This window comes from Triticum aestivum, chromosome 2B (genome assembly GCF_018294505.1).
Source record: "Triticum aestivum cultivar Chinese Spring chromosome 2B, IWGSC CS RefSeq v2.1, whole genome shotgun sequence".
NCBI lineage: Eukaryota > Viridiplantae > Streptophyta > Magnoliopsida > Poales > Poaceae > Triticum > Triticum aestivum.
In genome coordinates this window covers 219,862,480-219,872,179 of record NC_057798.1, presented here as the reverse complement: position 1 = coordinate 219,872,179, position 9,700 = coordinate 219,862,480, and positions in this window count along the sequence as shown.

Below are 9,700 nucleotides of genomic sequence, written 5' to 3'. Positions count from 1 at the left end.
CAGCACCCCATAGACACACAAGTTGATTGTTTAGCCGTGTGCTGTGCCCCCTCCACAGTTACACACCTTGGTCATATCATCGTAGTGCTTAGGCGAAGCCCTGCGCCGGTAACTTCATCATCACCGTCACCATGATGTCGTGCTGACAAAACTCTCCCTTGATCTCAGCTGGATCTAGAGTTCATGGGACGTCACCGAGCTGAATGTGTGCAGATCGCGGAGGTGCCGTATCTTCAGTGCTAGGATCGGTCGGATCGTGAAGACGTACGACTACATCAACTGTGTTGTCATAACGCTTCCGCTTTCAGTCTACGAGGGTACATGGACACACTCTCCTCTCTCCTTGCTATGCATCACCTAGATAGATCCTGCGTGATCGTAGGATTTTTTTTTGAAATTACCGCATTCCCCAATAGTGGCATCCGAGCTAGGTCTATGCGTAGATGTTATATGCACGAGTAGAACACAAAGAGTTGTGGGCGATAATAGTCATACTGCTTACCAGCATGTCATACTTTGATTCGGCGGTATTGTTGGATGAAGTGGCTCAGACCGACATTATGTGTACGCTTAGGCGGGACTGGTTCCACCGACGTGATTTGCACGTAGGTGGCTGGGGAGTGTCTGTTTCTCCAACTTCAGTTGAATCGAGTGTGGCTATGCCTGGTCCTTGTTGAAGGTTAAAATAACACACTTGACAAAAAATCGTTGTGGTTTTGATGCATAGGTAAGAACGGTTCTTGCTAGAAGCCAGTAGCAGCCACGTAAAACTTGCAACAACAAAGTAGAGGACATCTAACTTGTTTTTGTAGGGCTTGTTCTGATGTGATATGGTTAAGGCATGATGTGATATAATTTGTTGTATGAGATGATCATGTTTTGTAACAAAGTTATCAGCAACTGGCAGGAGCCATATGGTTGTCGCTTTATTGTATGCAATGCAATCGCCATGTAATTGTTTTACTTTATCACTAAGTTGTAGAGATAGTCATAGTAACAATAGCTGGCGAGATGACAACGATGCTACGATGGAGATCAAGGTGTCGCGCTGGTGACGTTGGATATCATGATGATGCTTCGGTGATGGAGATCATGAGCACAAGATGATGATGGCCATATCATGTCACATATTTTGATTGCATGTGATGTTTATCGTTTATGCATCTTATTTTGCTTAGAATGTTGGTAGCATTATAAGATGATCCCTTACTAAATTTCAAGGTACAAGTGTTCTCCCTGAGTATGCACCATTGCTACAGTTCGTCGTGCTGAGACACCACGTGATGATAGGGTGTGATAAGATCTACATTCACATACAACGGGTGCAAGCCAGTTTTGCACACGCAGAATACTCGGGTTAAACTTGACGAGCCTAGCATATGCAGATATGGCCTCGGAACACTGAGACCGAAAGGTCGAGCGTGAATCATATAGTAGATATGATCAACATAGTGATGTTCACCATTGAAAACTACTCCATCTCACGTGATGACCGGACATGGTTTAGTTGATTTGGATCAGGTGATCACTTAGATTATTAGAGGGATGTCTATCTAAGTGGGAGTTCTTAAATAAAATGATTAATTGAACTTTAATTTATCATGAACTTAGTACCTGATAGTATTTTGCATGCCTATGTTGTTGTGGATCAATGGCCCGTGCTACCGTTCCTTTGAATTTTAATGCGCTCCTAGAGAAAGCTAAGTTGAAAGATGATGGCAACAACTACACGGACTAGGTCCGTAACTTGAGGATTATCCTCATTGCTGCACAGAAGAATTACGTCCTGGAAGCACCGCTAGGTGTCAGGCCTGCTGCAGATGCTACTGATGATGTTAAGAATGTCTGGCAGAGCAAAGCTGATGACTACTCGATAGTTCAGTGTGCCATGCTTTACGGCTTAGAATCGGGACTTCAAAGATGTTTTGAACGTCATGGAGCATATGAGATGTTCCAAGTGTTGAAGTTAATATTTCAAGAAAATGCCCGAGTTGAGAGATATGAAGTCTCCAACAAGTTCTACAACTGCAAAATGGAGGAGAATAGTTCTATCAGTGAACACATACTCAAAATGTCTGGGTATCATAATCACTTGACTCAGCTGGGAGTTGATCTTCCAGTTGATTGTGTCATTGACAGAGTTCTTCAATCACTGCCACCAAGCTATAAAGGCTTCGTGATGAACTATAATATGCAAAGGATGAACAAGACTATTCCCGAGCTCTTCGCAATGCTAAAGGCCGCGGAGGTAGAAATCAAAAAGGAGCATCAAGTGTTGATGATCAATAAGACCACTAGTTTCAAGAAAAAGGGCAAATGGAAGAAAGGGAACTTCAAGAAGAACAACAAAAAGGTTATTGCTCAAGAGAAGAAACCCAAGTCTGGACCTAAGCCTGAAACTGAGTGCTTCTACTGCAAAGGGACTGGTCACTGGAAGCGGAACTGCCCCAAGTATTTGGCGGATAAGAAGGATGGCAAAGTGAAAGGTATATTTGATATACATGTTATTGATGTGTACTTAACTAATGCTCGCAGTAGCGCCTGTGTATTTGATACTAGTTCTATTGCTCATATTTGCAACTCAAAACAGGGGTTACGGATTAAGCGAAGATTGGCTAAGGACAAGGTGACGATGCGCGTGGGAAATGTTTCCAAAGTCGATGTGATCGCGGTTGGCACGCTACCTCTACATCTACCATCGGGATTAGTTTTAGACCTGAATAATTGTTATTTGGTGCCAGCATTGAGCATGAACATTATATCTGGATCTTGTTTGATGCGAGACGGTCATTCATTTAAATCGGAGAATAATGGCTGTTCTATTTATACGAGTAATATCTTTTATGGTCATGCACCCCTACTGAGTGGTTTATCTTTATTGAATATCGATAGTAGTGATACACATATTCATAGTGTTGAAGCCAAAAGATTGAAGTCTAATAATGATAGTGCAACTTATTTGTGGCACTGCCGTTTGGGTCATATCGGTATAAAGCGCATGAAGAAGCACCATACTGATGGACTTTTGGAATCACTTGATTATGAATCACTTGGTGCTTGCGAACCGTGCCTTATGGGCAAGATGACTAAAACTCCATTCTCCGGAACAATGGAACGAGCTACTGACTTATTGGAAATAATACATACCGATGTATGCGGTCCAATGAGTATTGATGCTCGTGGTGAGTATCATTATTTTCTCACCTTCATAGATGATTTGAGCAGATATGGTTATATCTACTTAATGAAGCATAATTCTGAAACATTTGAAAAGTTCAAAGAATTTTAGAGTGAAGTGGAAAATCATCGTAACAAAAAAAAATAAAGTTTCTATGATTTGATCGTGGAGGAGAATATTTGAGTTACGAGTTTGGTCTTAATTTGAAACAACATGGGATAGTTTCACAATTAACGCCACCTGGAACACCACATTGAAATGGTGTGTCTGAATGTCGTAATCGTACTTTATTAGATATGGTGTGATCTATGATGTCTCTTACTGATTTACCGCTATCATTTTGGGGTTATGCTCTAGAGACGGCTGCATTCACTTTAAATAGGGCACCATCAAAATCCATTGAGACGATGCCTTATGAACTGTGGTTTGGCAAGAAACCAAAGTTATCGTTTCTTAAAGTTTGAGGTTGCGATGCTTATGTGAAAAAGCTTCAACCTGATAAACTCGAACCCAAATTGGAGAAGTGTGTCTTCATAGGATACCCAAAGGAAACTGTTGGGTACACCTTCTATCAAAATCCGAAAGCAAAATCTTTGTTGCTAAGAATGGATCCTTTCTAGAGAAGGAGTTTCTCTCAAAAGAAGTGAGTGGGAGGAAAGTAGAACTTGATGAGGGAACTGTACCTTCTCCCTTATTGGAAAGTAGTTCATCACAGAAATCAGTTCCGGTGATTCCTACACCAACTAGTGAGGAAGCTATGATGATGATCATGAAGCTTCAGATCAAGTTACTACCGAACTTCGTAGGTCTTCCAGAGTAAGATCCGCACCAGAGTGGCATGGTAATCATGTTCTGGAAGTCATGTTACTAGACCATGATGAACCTACAAACTATGAGGAAGCGATGATGAGCCCAGATTCCGCAAAATGGCTTGAGGCCATGAAATCTGAGATGGGATCCATGTATGAGAACAAAGTGTGGACTTTGGTGGACTTGCCCAATGATCGGCAAGCCATAGAAAATAAATGGATCTTTAAGAAGAAGACCGACGCAGACGGTAATGTTACTGTTTATGAAGCTTGACTTGTTGTGAAAGGTTTTTGACAAGTTCAAGGAGTTGACTAGGATGAGACTTTCTCACCCATAGCGATGCTTAAGTCTGTTCGAATCATGTTAGCAATTGCTGCATTTTATGATTATGAAACTTGGCAAATGGATGTCAAAACTGCATTCCTGAATGGATTTCTGGAAGAAGAGTTGTATATGACGCAACCTGAAGGTTTTGTCGATCCAAAGGGTGCTAACAAAGTGTGCAAGCTCCAGCGATCCATTTATGGACTAGTGCAAGCCTCTCGGAGTTGGAATAAACGCTTTGATCAAGGCATATGGTTTTATACAGACTTTTGGAGAAGCCTATATTTACAAGAAAGTGAGTGGGAGCTCTGTAGCATTTCTAATCTTATATGTAGATGACATATTGTTGGTTGGAAATGATATATAATTTCTGGATAGCATAAAGGGATACCTGAATAAGAGTTTTTCTATGAAAGACCTCGGAGAAGCTGGTTACATATTGGGCATCAAGATCTATAGAGATAGATCAAGATGCTTAATTGGACTTTCACAAAGCACATACCTTGATAAAGTTTTGAATAATTTCAAAATGGATCAGTCAAAAAAAGGGTTCTTGCTTGTCTAACAAGGTGTGAAGTTGAGTCAGACTCAAAGCCCGACCACTGCAGAATATAGAGAGAAAATGAAAGTCATTCCCTATGCTTCAGCCATAGGTTCTATCATGTATGCAATGTTGTGTACCAGACCTGATGTATGTCTTGCTATAAGCATAGCAGGGAGGTACCAAAGTAATCCCGGAGTGGAGCACTGGACAGCGGTCAAGAACATCCTGAAATACCTGAAAAGGACTAAGGATATGTTTCTCATTTATGGAGGTGAAAAAGAGCTCGTCGTAAACGGTTACGTCGATGCAAGCTTTGACACTGATCCGGATGACTCTAAGTCGCAAACCGGATACGTATTTTTATTGAATGGAGGAGCTGTCAGTTGGTGCAGTTCCAAGCAGAGCGTCGTGGCGGGATCTACGTGTGAAGCAGAGTACATTGCTGCTTCGGAAGCAGCGAATGAAGGAGTTTGGATGAAGGAGTTCATATCCAATCTAGGTGTCATACCTAGTGCATCGGGTCCAATGAAAATCTTTTGTGACAATACTGGTGCAATTGCCTTGGCAAAGGAATCCAGATTTCACAAGAGAACCAAGCACATCAAGAGACGCTTCAATTCCATCCGTCATCAAGTGTCGGAAGGGGACATAGAGATTTGCAAGATACACACGGATCTGAATGTTGCAGACCCGTTGACTAAGCCTCTTCCACGAGCAAAACATGATCAACACCAAAGCTCCATGGGTGTTAGAATCATTACTATGTAATCTAGATTATTGGAGACTGAAGGAAATATGCCCTAGAGGCAATAATAAAGTTATTATTTATTTCCTTAATTCATGATAAATGTTTATTATTCATGCTAGAATTGTATTAACCGGAAACTTAGTACATGTGTGAATACATAGACAAAACCTATAGTCCCTAGTATGCCTCTACTTGACTAGCTCGTTAATCAAAGATGGTTATGTTTCCTAACCATAGACATGTGTTGTCATTGATGGACATGACCCATCCGTTAGCTTAGCATTATGATCGTGTTAGTTTCATTGCTACTACTTTCTTCATGACTTATACAAGTTCCTCAGACTATGAGATTATGCAACTCCCGAATACCGGAGGAACACTTTGTGTGCTACCAAATGTCACAACGTAAATGGGTGATTATAAAGGTGCTCTACAGGTGTCTCCGAAGGTGTTTGTTGGGTTGGCATAGATCGAGATTAGGATTTGTCACTCCGTGTTTCGGAGAGGTATCTCTGGGCCCTCTCGGTAATACTCATCACTATAAGCCTTGCAAGCATTGTGACTAATAAGTTAGTTGTAGGATGAAGTATTATGAAACGAGTAAAGAGACTTGCCGGTAATGAGATTGAACGACCGAATCTCGGGCAAGTAACATACCGATGACAAAGGGAACAACGTATGTTGTTATGCGGTTTGACCTATAAAGATCTTTGTAGAATATGTAGGAACCAATATGAGAATCCAGGTTCCGCTATTGGTTATGGACCGGAGACGTGTCTCGGTCATGTCTACATATTTCTCGAACCCGTAGGGTCCGCACACTTAACGTTCAATGACGATTGGTATTATGAGTTTATGTGATACGATGTACCGAAGGTTGTTTGGAGTCCCGGATGTGATCACGGACATGGCGAGGAGTCTCGAAATGGTCAAGACATAAACATCGATATATTGGAAGACTATGTTTGGACATCGGAATGGTTCCGGGTGAGTTTGGGCATTTACTGGAGTACCGGGGGGTTACCGAAACCCCCCAGGGATTGTATGGGTCTTATTGGGCCTTAGTGGGAGAGAGGAGGAGGCAGCCAGGTGGAGGGCGCCCCCCCAAGCCCAATCCAAATTGGGTGGGGGGCGGCCCCCCTTTCCTTCCCTTTCTTTCCATCTCTCTCCCCCTTCCTTCCTCTCCTACTCCAACTAGGGAAGGGGGAATCCTACTCCCACTGGGAGTAGGACTCCCCCCTTGGGCGCGCCATGAGAGGGCCGACCATCCCCCTCCTCCACTCCTTTATATATGGGGGAGGGGGCACCCCATAGACACACAAGTTGATTGTTTAGCCCTGTGCGGTGCCCCCCTCCACAGTTACACACCTCGGTCAAATCATCATAGTGCTTAGGTGAAGCCCTACACTGGTAACTTCATCATTACCGTCACCACACCGTCGTGCTGACGAAACTCTCCCTCAACCTCAGCTGGATCTAGAGTTCGTGGGATGTCATAGAGCTGAATGTGTGCAGATCACGGAGGTGTTGTACCTTCGGTGCTAGGATTGGTCGGATTGTGAAGATGTACGACTACATCAACCGCGTTGTCATAACGCTTCCGCTTTCGCTCTACGAGGTTAGTGGACACAGTCTCCTCTCTCGTTGCTATGCATCACCTCGATAGATCTTGCTTGATCGTAGGAAAATTTTGAAATTACCGCGTTCCCCAACAAAATTATGATGACATCTAAGGCAATGATCATGAACATAGGCATCACGTCCATATCAAGTAGACCGACTCCTGCCTGCATCTACTACTATTACTCCACATATCAACCGCTATCCAGCATGCATCTAGAGTATTAAGTTCATAAGAACAAAGTAACGCATTAAGCAAGATGACATGATGTAGAGGGATAAACTCAAGCAATATGATATAAACCCCATCTTTTTATCCTCGATGGCAACAATACAATACGTGCCTTCCTGCCCCTACTATCACTGGGAAAGGACACCGCAAGATTGGACCCAAAGCTAAGCACTTCTCCCATGGCAAGAAAGATCAATCTAGTAGGCCAAACTAAACCGATAATTTGAAGAGACTTGCAAAGATATCAAATCATGCATATAAGAATTCAGAGAAGAACCAAATAATATTCATAGATAATCTTGTTCATAAATCCAGAATTCATCGGCTCTCGGCAAACACACTGCAAAAGATTATTACATCGAATAGATCTCCAAGAACATCGAGGAGAACTTTGTATTGAGAATCAAAGAGATAGAAGAAGCCATCTAGCTAATAACTATGGACCCGAAGGTCTATGGTAAACTACTCACGCTTCATCGGAGAGGCAATGGTGTTGATGTAGAAGCCCTCCATGATCGATTCCCCCTCCGGCAGATTGCCGGAAAAGGCCCCAAGATGGGATCTCACGGGTACAGAAGGTTGCGGCGGTGGAAAAGTGTTTTCGTGGCTCCCCCTGATGTTTTTAGGGTATAAGAGTATATATAGGCAAAAGAACTAGATCGGTGGAGCTACAAGGGGCCCACGAGGGTGGGGGCACGCCTACCCCCTGAGCGCGCCCTCCTGCCTTGCGGACGCCTTGTTTAGTCTCCGACTTTAACTCCAAGTCTTCTAGTTTGCTTTCGGTCTAAGAAAGATCATCGTGAAGGTTTCATTCCATTTGGACTCCGTTTGGTATTCCTTTCCTGCAAAACTCTAAAATAGGAAGAAAAACATAAAATGGCACTAGGCCCTCGGTTAATAGGTTAGTCCCAAAAATAATATAAAAGAGCATATTAAAGCCCATTAAACATCCAAAACAGATAATATAATAGCATGGAACAATCAAAAATTATAGATACGTTGGAGACGTATCAAGCATCCCCAAGCTTAATTCCTGCTCATCCTTGAGTAGGTAAATGATAAAAACAGAATTTTTGATGTGGAATGCTACCTAAGATATTTATCAATGTAATTTTCTTTATTGTGGCATGAATGTTCAGATCCGAAAGATTTAAGACAAAAGTTTAGTATTGACATAAAAATAATAATACTTCTAGCATACTAACAAAGCAATCATGTCTTCTCAAAATAACATGGCCAAAGAAAGCTATCCCTACAAAATCATATAGTCTGGTTATGCTCTATCTTCATCACACAAAGTATTTAATCATGCACAACCCCGATGACAAGCCAAGCAAGTGTTTCATACTTTTGATGTTCTCAAACTTTTTCAATCTTCATGCAATACATGAGCGTGAGCCATGGACATAGCACTATAGGTGGAATAGAATGGTGGTTGTGGAGAAGACAAAAAAGGAGAAGATAGTCTCACATCAACTAGGCGTATCAACGGGCTATGGAGATGCCCATCAATATATATCAATGTGAGTGAGTAGGGATTGCCATGCAACAAATGCACTAGAGCTATAAGTGTATGAAAGCTCAACAAAAGAAACTAAGTGGGTGTGCATCCAACTTGCTTGCTCACAAAGACCTAGGGCACTTTGAGGAAGCCCATCATTGGAATATATAAGCCAAGTTCTATAATGAAAAATTCCCACCAGTATATGAAAGTGACAACATAGGAGACTCTCTATCATGAAGATCATGGTGCTACTTTGAAGCACAAGTGTGTAAAAAGGATAGTAGCATTGCCCCTTATCTCTTATTCTCTCATTTTTTTATTTGGGCCTTTTCTCTTTTTTTATGGCCTCTTTTTTTTATTTAGTCCGGAGTCTCATCCTGACTTATGGGGGAATCATAGTCTCCATCATCCTTTCCTCACTGGGACAATGCTCTAATAATGAAAATCATCACACTTTTATTTACTTACAACTCAAGCACTACTAGGAAAAATCTTATACACAGAACTTTAGTAGTAGCGCGGGTCAAAAAAGCATGCTGGAGCTAAGTAGCAGTAGCGCGCCCGTGCAAACCGTGCTACAGATAAAGTTCTAGCAGTAGCGCGCCTTATTCCAAACTCGCTACTACTAAAATTCCCACGGCTTAGCCGATAGGCTACACATATTAGTAGCGATCTATATCGAACCGCGCTACCGCTACTTGCTTCACAGCAGCGTGTTTTATTCTAAACTCGCTACTGCT